Here is a 13,915-nt window from a genome sequence, read left to right on the forward strand (position 1 = left end):
CTTTGCCCCCTCTCCTCTTTCCACTCATCCGCTCCTTCTTCCCTTATCCCCCTCCTCTCCCCTGTTCTCTCTTTCCCCTCTATCTCTCTCCTCCTCACCAATTTCCCCACACCTCTCTCTCTCTCTCTCTCTCTCTCTCCTCTCCTCTCCTCTCCTCTCCTCTCCCCCTCTTCTCTCTCTTCTCTCTCTCTCGGACTGCCAGGGACCCAGCTGTGGGGTGCAGGAAAAGAAGACCCAGCGCCGGGAAGATGAAGGATAAGATGACTAGCACTTGGGAAAGAGAATGCAGCAGACCCATGAGCAGGGGTAGAAAACCCGGCATTCCATTGCTGATCATGTAGCATTCAGCGCCGATGACAAGAGGTACACTGCGCCTGCGTATACTGCTCTCCCTTCTCCACTCTTTCTCCACACCTCCTCACCACCTCTCCTGCTCTACCTTCTCTGCTTCACCTCTCCCTCTCCTATGCTCCCCTCCTCCTCTCCTTCACTTTCCCTCCTCCGTTCTTGCTCTCCCTTCTCCTCTCCTTCCCTTCCACTCCTCCTTCTCCTTCCCTCATCTCCCCCACCTCCTCCTCAATTTACTCTCCATCCTCCGCTCCCTCCTCTCCTTCCCCTCCTCGTACGTTTCCTATATTCTGCTCCTTGTCCTCTGCCTCCACTCTTCTGCTCCTTCTTCACTTATCCCACTCTTTCTTCCACTTCCCATCCTGCTCTCTCTTTCCCCTCTATCTTTCTCCTCCTCACCAATTTCCCCACACTTCTCTCTCTCAGACTGCCGGTGACCTTGTCCAGGAGGAGATGACTAGCACCGAGGAGAGAGAGTGCTGCAGACCTGGGAGCAGGGGCAGAAAAACCATCGCTACCATCGCTGCTGATCCTGAGAGGAGGTACACAGCGCTGGCTTGCACTGCGCTCCCTTCCTCACTCCTCCACACCTCCTCCTTCCCCTATCTACTCCTCTCCCCCTCTGCTCCTCTTGTCTGCTCCTGCTCTCCATTCTCCCCTCCTCCTCAGCTCCCCCAACATCTCCACTCCTCCTCTCCTTTGCTTCCCTCCTGCTTACCTCCTCTCCTCCGCACCCCCTCCCCTTCTCTCCATTCTTCACTCATCCTCCACGCCTCCTCTCCTCCTCTTGTCTGCTCCTACTCTCCGTTCTCCAACGCTCCTCAGCTCCCCCACCACCGTCTCCGCTCCCCCTCCTCCTCTCCTTTCCCACCACCTCTCCTCTGCTTCCTCTCCTCCCCCGCTACTCCTCAACCCCTCCACTGCTTTCCCTTCTCCTCTCCTCTGTTCACTACCTCTCCTCCACTCCTTCACTTCCCCTCCTCACCCCCTCTCCTGCTTTCCTATGTCTGCTTTATCCTCTCCTCTGCTCAACTTCCTACTATCCTCCACCGCTACCCCCTCCTCTCCTCCGCTCTCCCTCTTCTGCTCCCCTTTATTCCTCCTCTCCTCTGCTTCCCCTCCTCCGCTCTCCCCCTCTCCCCTTTTTCTCTCCCCTGCTCTCTTCCCCTTTAAAGCTCTCCACCCCACCACCTTCCCCACATTTCTCCTTTCTCTCAGTCTCTACCTGACGTTGTCTTTCACCTTGAAACACACTCTCTCTGTCTTACTCCCTGTCTCTCCCTGATTCTCTCTGTATCTCTCACTTATTCTCTCTCCCCCTTTCTCTTTTCTGACACCCTATCATTCTCTCTCTCTCTCCATCTCTTTCCCTGACACCCTCTCTTACTCCGTTTCTCCCCTTCTCTCTACCTGACACCCTCTTACTCCATGTCTCTCCCTGATACCCCTTCTCTCCCCTGACATTCTCTCTATATAATTATTTCTCCCTGTCTCTCTCCCTTTCTCTCAATGACACCCTGTAGGCTATGCCCGGCTTTCATCCCCACCGCTGCTGGACCCATGGTAGGCTGGCAAAGTAAATAGCCTGCTATAGTGCTTCTTTTCTGCCCTATAGTGCATTTTCTCTGCCTTGCATCCCCACTGTCAAGCTCTCTGACCCTGTGTCCCCTGATTTCATGATCTCTGTCCCTGCATCCTCGCTGTCATAATCGCTGTCCCTTCATTCTTACTGTCGCATAATGTGAATTTTGGCTCATTCTCCGTAGCACCATAGCCAACATTTACCATACCCCCATATGTGTGTATATGTGTGCTCCAAAACGTTGCAATAAACAGTCATCACTGACTCTGAAAGACCTTGGAGTGCTGTGTGGTGAGCGTTCTCCCTATTAAGGGATCTACCCCCACCCATCTCTTATATATTTGGCTACATCTGTCACTCAAAGTGTGTCTGGAGCTGTAACGCTGGGTTGTGGACTTCCATCTCAATTTAGGATTGTCATCACCTGTTTTAAACAGGGTAATTGATAAGAAAGGTGTTTAAGCACTGCTGGTGATGGTAATCCATAAATTAAGAAGAAAGTCCAGAAACAGAGCAATGTGTCCCTCCTGGAGAGGGTCATGTTGGGAGGTATGCACCTCCCTCCCTCCATCCCCCCCCCCCCCATTCACGGCATCCCCACGATTATATGGCACATGCAAAACACTGACATGGCTATGGTCGACAATGAAAAAGGTTGACAAGATTTATTTTTCACTTTTTCAATGTTTTCATATTCATTCTCATGTGTCGACATGGACACCAATGAAGTGCCACACTTATGTCAACATTTACATGTGTTGACCTTTCTGTGTTGATTTTTTCTTGTGGCAATTCGCGGCACCCCCGCGACCCCCCTCCCGCGATTTGCAGCACACCCCCCGCAATTCGCGGCACCCCCGGTAACTCCCGCGATTCACTGCCCCACCCTGTGACACCCCCCTCCTGCGATTCGCGGCACCCCGCGACCCCCCCTCCCACGATTCGCGCCAACCCCCCGGGCCCCCCCTCCCGCGGTTCACGGTGCCCCCCACGACCCCCCCTACCGCGATTCCCCACCCCTGCCATTGAGGCACCCCCCGCCCCCGCGACCCACCCTCCCGCGATTCACTGCAACCCCCCGCGCCCCCCTCCCACAATTCGCGGCACCCACACCCCCCCCCGCGACCCCCCCTCCCGCAATTCACGGCATCCACCCACGACCCCTCCTCCCGTGATTCGCGGACACCCCTCACCTCCTCCCTCCCCCCCACCCCCGCGCGCGATTCACAGCAACCCCAGGATTAAATGGCACATGCAAAACACTGGCACGGCTATGGTCGACAATGAAAAAGGTTGACATGAGTTTTTGAAGATTTATTTTTCTTTTTTTTAATGTTTTCATATACATTCTCATGTGTCGACATGGACACCGATGAAGTGCCACACTTATGTCAACATTTACATGTGTTGACCTTTCTGTGTTGATTTTTTCTTGTGGCAATTCGCGGCACCTCCCGCGATTTGCAGCACACCCCCCGCAATTCGCGGCACCCCCGGTAACTCCCGCGATTCGCGGCCCCACCCCGTGACACCCCCCCTCCTGCGATTCCAGGCACCCCGCGACCCCCCCTCCCACGATTCGCGCCAACCCCCCGGGCCCCCCCTCCCGCGGTTCACGGTGCCCCCCACGACCCCCCCTACCGCGATTCCCCACCCTGACCCCCCCTCCTGTCATTGCGGCAACCCCCCGCCCCCGCGACCCACCCTCCCGCGATTCACTGCAACCCCCCGCGCCCCCCTCCCACAATTCGCGGCACCCACACCCCCCACCCCCCGCAATTCACGGCATCCACCCACGACCCCTCCTCCCGTGATTCGCGGACACCCCTCACCTCCTCCCTCCCCCCCACCCCCGCGTGCGATTCACAGCAACCCCAGGATTAAATGGCACATGCAAAACACTGGCACGGCTATGGTCGACAATGAAAAAGGTTGACATGAGTTTTTGAAGATTTATTTTTCTTTTTTTTTAATGTTTTCATATACATTCTCATGTGTCGACATGGACACCGATGAAGTGCCACACTTATGTCAACATTTACATGTGTTGAACTTTCTGTGTTGATTTTTCTTGTGGCGATTCGCGGCACCCCCGGCGACCCCCCTCCCGCGATTTGCAGCACACCCCCCCGCAATTCGCGGCACCCCCGGTGACTCCCGCGATTCGCGGCCCCACCCCGTGACACCCCCCCTCCTGCGATTGCGGCACCCCGCGACCCCCCCTCCCACGATTCGCGCCAACCCCCCGGGCCCCCCCTCCCGCTGTTCACGGTGCCCCCACGACCCCCCTACCGCGATTTCCCACCCCTGACCCCCCCTCCTGTCCTTTGCGGCAAACCCCCGCCCCCGCGACCCACCCTCCCGTGATTCGCTGCAACCCCCGCGCCCCCCCCCTCCCACAATTCACGGCATCCACCCACGGCAGCACCCCTAAGCCCCTCTTTAGTCCCCCGTATACTCACACACCCCTATCACTACCCAGCTTCCTGCTCTCCTGAACCGTAACTTCCACCACTGGGGAGTCGCTGACAATGTTTTGCCCACATGCCCTATCATGCCTCATAGCCCAGCCTCCTGCTCTCATGCACCCGAACTCCCACCCAGTAGGAGGAGACACTGACTAAGGGCCATTATACTGTACTGCCACGCTGGACCCTCACCCACTGGCAGAAGCTGCACAGTATCTCCCACCCTCCTCTTTAGTCTCCCTTGTGCCCACACACCCCTATCACTACCCAGCCTCCTGTTTTCCTGTGTTGTGACCTCCACCAGTGGGGAGCCGCTGACTCAGAAACACCCTACTATACTATTGCACACACACACACCTAAACAACACGAACACACAGCCCCCCCCCCCACACCCACAAATGTCACTGTACCATCCACACTATCAATGTACATCTTACTCTGTAACCGCTTTTTAATTAAACAAAACAAACACACCCCCTTCCACATCATATGCTCTCTATTTAACACATTTCACCTATAACTCAAGTTGCAATACAGGCATCTTTCATACAATTCTAACCATCTTTCTCATATGCAAATGTTCACAAATTAAGGGGGCGCAGCCCCTTACGACGGTGTGAAGAGCGCCCGTAGGGCGCGATGAATCACCTAGTATTGTAATATATAATCTATCCTGGAAACGCCCCTCTACAAATCTTGCATTTGGTCTTACCTGAATAACTTGTCGACCATGCCCATGTCAACCTTAGGCTGGCATCGACCTTCTGTCATTTCTGTGTTTAAAAAAACGCACAAGGTGAATATTATATACTAGGTGATTCATCGCGCCCTACGGGCGCTCTTCACACCGTCGTAAGGGGCTGCGCCCCCTTAATTTGTGAACATTTGCATATGAGAAAGATGGTTAGAATTGTATGAAAGATGCCTGTATTGCAACTTGAGTTATAGGTGAAATGTGTTAAATAGAGAGCATATGATGTGGAAGGTGTGTGTATTGTTTTGTTTAATTAAAAAGCGGTTACAGAGTAAGATGTACATTGATAGTGTGGATGGTACAGTGACATTTGTGGGTGTGGGGGGGGGGGGGGGCTGTGTGTTCGTGTTGTTTAGGTGTGTGTGTGCAATAGTATAGTAGGGTGTTTCTGAGTCAGCGGCTCCCCACTGGTGGAGGTCACGACACAGGAAAACAGGAGGCTGGGTAGTGATAGGGGTGTGTGGGCACAAGGGAGACTAAAGAGGAGGGTGGGAGATACTGTGCAGCTTCTGCCAGTGGGTGAGGGTCCAGCGTGGCAGTACAGTATGGTGGCCCTTAGTCAGTGTCTCCTCCTACTGGGTGGGAGTTCGGGTGCATGAGAGCAGGAGGCTGGGCTATGAGGCATGATAGGGGCATGTGGGCAAAACATTGTCAGCGACTCCCCAGTGGTGGAAGTTACGGTTCAGGAGAGCAGGAAGCTGGGTAGTGATAGGGGTGTGTGAGTATACGGGGGACTAAAGAGGGGCTTAGGGGTGCTGCCGTGGGTGGATGCCGTGAATTGTGGGAGGGGGGGGGCGCGGGGGTTGCAGCGAATCACGGGAGGGTGGGTCGCGGGGGCGGGGGTTTGCCGCAATGACAGGAGGGGGGGTCAGGGGTGGGGAATCGCGGTAGGGGGGTCGTGGGGGGCACGGTGAACAGCGGGAGGGGGGGCCCGGGGGGTTGGCGCGAATCGTGGGAGGGGGGTCGCGGGGTGCCGCAATCGCAGGAGGGGGGTGTGTCACGGGGTGGGGCCGCGAATCGCGGGAGTCACCGGGGGTGCCGCGAATTGCGGGGGGTGTGCTGCAAATCGCGGGAGGGGGGTCGCCGGGGGTGCCGCGAATCGCCACAAGAAAAAATCAACACAGAAAGTTCAACACATGTAAATGTTGACATAAGTGTGGCACTTCATCGGTGTCCATGTCGACACATGAGAATGTATATGAAAACATTAAAAAAAAAGAAAAATAAATCTTCAAAAACTCATGTCAACCTTTTTCATTGTCGACCATAGCCGTGCCAGTGTTTTGCATGTGCCATTTAATCCTGGGGTTGCTGTGAATCGCACGCGGGGGTGGGGGGGAGGGAGGAGGTGAGGGGTGTCCGCGAATCACGGGAGGAGGGGTCGTGGGTGGATGCCGTGAATTGCGGGGGGTGGGGGGTGTGGGTGCCGCGAATTGTGGGAGGGGGGGCGCGGGGGGTTGCAGTGAATCGCGGGAGGGTGGGTCGCGGGGGCGGGGGTTTGCCGCAATGACAGGAGGGGGGGTCAGGGGTGGGGAATCGCGGTAGGGGGGGTCGTGGGGGGCACCGTGAACCGCGGGAGGGGGGCCCGGGGGGTTGGCGCGAATCGTGGGAGGGGGGGTCGCGGGGTGCCTGGAATCGCAGGAGGGGGGGTGTCACGGGGTGGGGCCGCGAATCGCGGGAGTTACCGGGGGTGCCGCGAATTGCGGGGGGTGTGCTGCAAATCGCGGGAGGTGCCGCGAATTGCCACAAGAAAAAATCAACAAAGAAAGGTCAACACATGTAAATGTTGACATAAGTGTGGCACTTCATCGGTGTCCATGTCGACACATGAGAATGTATATGAAAACATAAAAAAAAAGAAAAATAAATCTTCAAAAACTCATGTCAACCTTTTTCATTGTCGACCATAGCCGTGCCAGTGTTTTGCATGTGCCATTTAATCCTGGGGTTGCTGTGAATCGCGCGCGGGGGTGGGGGGGAGATAGGAGGTGAGGGGTGTCCGCGAATCACGGGAGGAGGGGTCGTGGGTGGATGCCGTGAATTGCGGGAGGGGGTGTCGCGGGGGGGGGTGTGGGTGCCGCGAATTGTGGGAGGGGGGCGCGGGGGGTTGCAGTGAATCGCGGGAGGGTGGGTCGCGGGGGCGGGGGGGTGCCTCAATGGCAGGGGTGGGGAATCGCGGGAGGGGGGGTCGTGGGGGGCACCGTGAACCGCGGGAGGGGGGGCCCGGGGGGTTGGCGCGAATCGTGGGAGGGGGGGTCGCGGGGTGCCGCGAATCGCAGGAGGGGGGGTGTCACGGGGTGGGGCCGCGAATCGCGGGAGTTACCGGGGGTGCCGCGAATTGCGGGGGGTGTGCTGCAAATCGCGGGAGGGGGGTCGCGGGGGTGCCGCGAATTGCCACAAGAAAAAATCAACACAGAAAGGTCAACACATGTAAATGTTGACATAAGTGTGGCACTTCATTGGTGTCCATGTCGACACATGAGAATGAATATGAAAACATTGAAAAAGTGAAAAATAAATCTTGTCAACCTTTTTCATTGTCGACCATAGCCATGTCAGTGTTTTGCATGTGCCATATAATCGTGGGGATGCCGTGAATGGGGAGGGGGGGGAGGGAGGGAGGGAGGTGCATACCTCCCAACATGACCCTCTCCAGGAGGGACACATTGCTCTGTTTCTGGACTTTCTTCTTAATTTATGGATTACCATCACCAGTGCTTAAACACCTTTCTTATCAATTACCCTGTTTAAAACAGGTGATGACAATCCTAAATTGAGATGGAAGTCCACAACCCAGCGTTACAGCTCCAGACACACTTTGAGTGACAGATGTAGCCAAATATATAAGAGACTAGGTGATTCATCGCGGGCGCTCTTAACCTGTGAGCCCCTTTATGTAGGGGTGGGTGTACTGCAGGATGGAGAGGGGGGCGGGTGCGATGTTGCCTGTGGTGGATATGGGGGTGCTGCGGGTGGCAGAGGGGTAGGTGTGGTGGTGCGGTGGGTGAGGGTCGGGTGCAAGAGTGCTTGGGGGTGGTGTGGGTGGGAGAGTTGTTGGTGTGGGGATACTGTGTGTGGAATAGCAGGTGCAGGGGTGGGCCATGTGGGTTGGTTAGGAGCAGGGGTGCACGGGTGGACTGAGAGGAGGTGTGCTGTGGGAGCGGGGGAGGTGTGTATGGGGGAGGAATGGATGCATGGGTACTGCACGTGGGGAATGGGGGTGTGCGGTGTTGGTGCGGCTGGGTGCAGGGGTACTGCATGTTGTGGAGGTCTGGGTTGGGGGGGTGCCGTGGGAGGGAGCAATTGTACCATGGGTGGGGGTTATTGGCAGGTGTGGGGTTGCGGCAGGTGGGGGAGAGTGTTTGGTGGTGGTGCGTGAGGGGCAGGTGTGGGTGTGCTGCAGGTAGTAGAGGTGCGGGGGGGGGGCTGTGTGTGTGCTCTTGTTTTGGTGATGGAGGGATGGGTGCAATGGTGGTTTAGGTGTGTGTGTGCAGGGGGTGTAGGAGTTGGGGGTGTGCGTGGGTGACGGTAGGGGTGTGGGTGTGATGTGGCATGGGGTGAGTCCGGTGGGGCGTTGGTGGTGGAGGGTCGGGCTTTGGTTTGCTGTGGGGGGGGGGGTTAGTCTCCAGGGACTGCCAATAATGACAAGTAGATTTCTGCTTGCACTCCTCCCAGTTTGTGAGCAGAAATATGACAAAACTAGAGTGGCGATGCACTTTTAAGCGATCAAACACACGAGTACCGGCATTCTCCAATATAGCATTACGCTGATTAGAATAGCTCTGTGACCTCTCTCCCGGCAGTATACACAGCGCGAAGAATATAATCAACCCCAATATTATTAGATAATTGGAGTACTTTTTAATCACAATGCTTTTGTTTCATTTACAGGAACAAAAATGAAAAATCATAAAAAGTCACTGTGTGACATCATACTGTACATGCTTTGCTGTCAAAACCTACAGTCTTAGACAAATTTTGGATAGTGGAAGGCCGACTCAAGTTGAAAATCTCGGAAACCAGAGATTAGAAATTCCTGATCCTAGGACAGATTCTTCTATACATGCAATCGCACCTGTTGAAGTGTATTTGCATTCTTCAATACCTACAAATGAATACTACTTCCCAACAGAGGAAATATCCATCCTATGGTATAACACCCTCATCCCCAGCCAGGTCAACGCAATCCCACTGAGCCTTTATTTAGACTGAGTATTAATGCAAGAGGAAGTGGAATACAGACATTTCAATAGCTCCCATAAGTGTTATGCTAACGACAGTTATTAAAGCTTTACATAGCTACACATTGTGTACGTTGTCTCTTTTTTTATTACCTAGTTACAACTCCAACAGTTTCTTAGCTGGAAACTAAGGGGTGTACTCAATACGGGAGAGGTAACTATACGGTGAGCAGCGCTGATAGCCTGCCATCAGTATTTAACGCTTCCCCCTCACTCACCGTTTCCACCTTGCCTGTTCCTTGAGATGAGGTGGAAATGGCGAGTGTGGCTGTCAAAACAGTGAGGTTTGCCACAAAATGCGGTGGGCTCACTGCATTTGCAGCGAACCTCACCATTTAGGGGAAGCCTCGCCGTCCTCTGACGGCGAAGATTCCTGGAACGTAGAAAGCGGTGAGGTGGCTGGACGTGAGGATGGCATTTCCTCGCCAAAAAATTCCATCCTCTCCGCCCGTGTGTCTGCACATTGAATACACGATTTTGTCTTATATACTGTAGAATGTATAGTTGAAACTAGCTATACCGGGGGAAGCGCCGTCGGAAGAGGACGCGCGCGCATCCCCTTTCGCAGATCGGCTGGCGGGGGATGGCGGCTGGCAATTCTTCCGCCATACCCTGCAAAGCTGCGACCGGCTCCATCTGTACCTTAATCATACACATATTGAGGCATATTCAATAAAAACGTTTATAATTATGTAATAGCTCTATATTGATATATGTGATTTGTCATAGTTTGTCAAAGTAGTACTTCATATGTACTTTTGCTGTGATATTGCTATTCAAATATATTCAAAACATTTTTTTACAAATATCTTAAACATTAAGTGTTAAGCAAACTTGCAAAATGGATTTATTTTTGTGTGCTTAAGTTCTTTTTCTTTAAATCAAAGGTTAAATTTGGATTAGTAACAGGCCATGCTTTGCAATTAAATGCTGCTCAGGTGCATACTGTAGGTGCCGATTCTGTGGGTGCACAAGGGCCCGAGCACCCACGGAAAATGATGAGCACCCACGGGCCTGAGTCCCGCTGCTGGGCCGCCATATTAACTTGCTAATTTGCGGCTGCAGCACCCACATCGCCGTACCAGCCACCTAGGAAACAGTATGCCGGGAAGAGTGTATTCTGTCCGCAGAGTACCTGCACTGTGGGGGCATTTTATGTATGTGGAACTCTGTTGCCGTAATTTGAATATTGGAGACAATTGTGCTCCATAATATAAATTGGTATTTTGTGGCCACACCCCTTCCCCATGAAGCCACTCATAACTGCAATCATGGGGTTTGTCTAACATCATGGGGTTTGTACAGATTGTACACACGGAGCAATATATTAGTGAGCAATATATTGCTCAGTGTCCTGATTTCATCAGCGACCAGAGATTGTCACTGATGAAAGAAAACACTGCCAGGGGAAGTCTCACGGGGAAAGAGCCGATTGCCGGGGGAAGCTGCTTGACAGCGACCATATCTTCTGCGATAAAGGCTGAAATTGCATTGTGTGTACAGGTCTTTAAGGGGCCTACACGAGGCAATTTCATTGCATTTTCAAAGCATTAAATCAGTAAAATTAGCACTTGTTCAGAAGTAGATCGAAAAGGTTTTAGGCAGGGGCGTAACTCGAACCTTGTGGGCCCCACAGCAAAATCTCCATAGGGCCACACACACACACACACACACTGTTGTCACTACAATGCCCCTTAAGAGGCAGTATAGTGCTGTCACCTGCAGTGGCTGGTGGGCAATGGGGGAGGTGTTGCAGGAACAGGAGCGAGCATGCGGTCACCTGCAGGGGCAAAGGGGGGGTGCTGTCACCTGTAAAGGGTGGGGGGGTTCGCAGGCAGAGGAGGAAGTATGGGGCATGATGTCACCTTCAAGGAGGGGGTGGTACAGGAGGGAGCAGGCTGTCACCTGCAGGGCTATGGGGGAGGGGTCCGCAGTCACAGGAGGGAGCAGATGGCAGGCTGGGTGGGCAGACAGGCTGTCCCCTGCAGGGACAAGGAAGGGCCTGCAGGCTGACACTTGACTGGGGGGGAGGGGGTCGCTGGCATCCCAGCAAGTTACTTGTTTGTGGTCACTGAGTTCAGTGTGTACAGCCAGCAGCCATCCAGACCCATGCCGTGCTGCCTGGTAAAATGTGCTGGTTCACCCTCACCCATTGTCCCTGGGCACAGCAGAAGAAGGAGCTGCCAGGCGCCGCTGTAGCTAGTCATATAACCTATGCGTGCACCCAGCTATTTTGAAAGGCAACATTTATTAGCTTCTTCATCAGGACATAAAAAAACAGTACAATATTGAACATATTTATACATATCAAGCACACAGCGTTACCAGCGTCATCTGAGCGTTGCACCATCACAGCGCAACTGCACCAACGTCCACATGTCACCACGCTGCCGTAATCAGCACATAAACAGTGATGTGCATCACACAGCCTTGAACACCACCAACATGTATTAGTTGCTATTGACGCACAGCACTACACAATCATTAGAAACATAATAGCAACAATAAGCAAAATACAAGCATACCATGCAGACAGTATGATTAAACAATACAATCTAGACAAAAGGAGAATGATTGTAAAACACAATGCAAGCTCATAAGATCTCATTGAGTGCTAGTTGTCTCCTCCATCTCCCCGGTGCTGGGTCTTCTCTTCCTGCACCCCACCACTGGGTCCCCAGCAGTCTGAGAGAGAGAGAGAAAGTGTGAGGAAAGTGGTGGGGAGGAGAGAGAAACAGAATGGGAAGAGAGAACAGGGGTGAGGCGCGCGAGAGAGAACAGGGGTGAGGCGAGAGAGAGAGAACAGGGGTGAGGCGAGAGAGAGAGAACAGGGGTGAGGCGAGAGAGAGAGAGAGAACAGGGGTGAGGCGAGAGAGAGAGAGAACAGGGGTGAGGCGCGAGAGAGAGAGAGGGTGAGGCGAGAGAGAGGGTGAGGCGAGCGAGAGGGTGAGGCGAGCGAGCGAGAGAGGGTGAGGCGAGAGAGAGAGGGTGAGGCGAGAGAGAGAGGCTGAGGCGAGAGAGAGAGGGTGAGGCGAGCGAGAGAGAGAGGGTGAGGCGAGAGAGCGAGAGAGGGTGGAGAGAGAGAGGGTGGAGAGAGAGGGTGGAGAGAGAGAGGGTGGAGAGCGCGAGAGAGAGGGTGGAGAGAGAGAGAGGGTGGAGAGAGAGAGAGAGGGTGGAGAGAGAGAGAGGGTGGAGAGAGAGAGAGGGTGGAGAGAGAGAGAGAGAGAGAGAGAGAGAGAGAGAGAGAGAGGGCTCTGGGTCTTCTCTTCCTGTACCCCAGCACAGGTTCACTGGCAGTCAGAGAGAGAAAAGTGTGGGGAAATTGGTGAGGAGAGCAAAAGAGGGCAAGGGGAGAGCAGGGGAGAGGAGGAGGGGAAGGAGGAGAAGAGGGATCAGAGAAGAAGGAGCAAAGGAGTGGAGGAGGGGGATCAGAGAAGGAGCAAAGGAGTGAAGGAGGAGAGAAGCGGACATGTAGAGAAGTAGCACAGAAGGCACTGTGTACCTCTTGTCATTGGTGCTGCATGGTACATGATCAGCAGTGATTGAAATGCTCCTCCTCCGACGACGAAAAGTGGTGTGGAGGAGAGAGAGAAGGGGAGCAGAGAAGAGAAGGAGGGAGAGGAGTAAGAGGAGGGGGAGCAGAGTAGAGGAGGAGAGGAGAAGGGAGAGCAGGAGAAGAGGAGAGGGGTGAGGAGGAGGGGAAGTGAAGGAGAAGAGGGGGAGTGGATGAGAGGGGAAGCGGAGAAGTGAGAGAATGGGAGGGGGTGCGGAGGAGATTAGGAGAGCAGGAGGGAAGCAAAGGAGAGGAGGAGGAGGGGTAGTGGAGGAGGGAAAGAGATGTGGTAGCTGAGGAGAAGAGGAGGAGCGGAGACAAGGAGAAGGGAAAGCAGGGGAGGGGTGAAGAGGATTGGAAGCAGAAGAAAGGAGGGGAAGCAGAGGAAAGGAGGAGCAGAGGAGAGGAGGCGCGGAGGAAGGGAAGCTGAAGAGAAGTTGTGGGGGAGGAGAGGGGGGGAGGAGAGGAGGAGGGAGCGGAGGATGGAGAGTAGATGAGGAGGAGGTGGGGGAGCTAAGGGAAGGAGTAGGAGAACGGAGAGCAAGAGGAGAAGGGAGAGCAAGAGCAGAGGAGGGAAAGTGAAGAGAGGAGGAGGGGGAGCATAGGAGAGGGGGGAGAGGTGAAAGCAGAGAAGGGAGAGCAGGAGAGGGGGTGAGGAGAAGGGGAATTGAAGGGGAGGGGGCTGAGGAGGTGTGGAGAAGGAGCAGACGTGCGGAGAAGGGAGAGCAGTATATGCAGGCGCTGTGTATCTATTGTAATCGGTGCTGCATGATCAGCAGTGAGAGAGAGAGAGAGAGAGAGAGAGAGAGAGAGAGAGAGGTGTGGGGAAATTGGTGTGGAAGAGAGAGATAGAGGGGAAAGAGAACAGGGGAGAGGAGGGGGATAAGGGAAGAAGGAGCGGATGAGTGGAAGAGGAGAGGGGGCAAAGGAGCGGAAGAGGAGAGGGAGCAGAATAGAGGAAGCGGAGG

At 54.3% G+C, this 13,915-nt stretch overlaps 2 long non-coding RNA genes across 2 annotated transcripts in view; one reads left to right on the forward strand and one right to left on the reverse strand.

Moving 5' to 3' along the window:
* The first annotated feature begins 227 nt into the window (after window positions 1–227).
* On the forward strand, window positions 228–9,457 carry LOC146056810 (uncharacterized). Its single transcript, XR_014469415.1, has 3 exons — window positions 228–363; window positions 775–890; window positions 9,045–9,457. It is a non-coding gene; the product is annotated as an uncharacterized LOC146056810 (long non-coding RNA).
* A 2,557-nt stretch (window positions 9,458–12,014) lies between these two features.
* The window catches only part of LOC146056806 (uncharacterized), a 78,435-nt gene continuing 76,534 nt past the window's right edge, over window positions 12,015–13,915 (reverse strand). The window contains exon 3 of the long non-coding RNA XR_014469411.1: window positions 12,015–12,079. This is a non-coding gene — a long non-coding RNA (uncharacterized LOC146056806). The remainder of the gene's footprint in view (window positions 12,080–13,915) is intronic.

This window comes from Crinia signifera, unplaced genomic scaffold, assembly GCF_055691185.1.
Source record: "Crinia signifera unplaced genomic scaffold, ASM5569118v1 HAP2_SCAFFOLD_91, whole genome shotgun sequence".
NCBI lineage: Eukaryota > Metazoa > Chordata > Amphibia > Anura > Myobatrachidae > Crinia > Crinia signifera.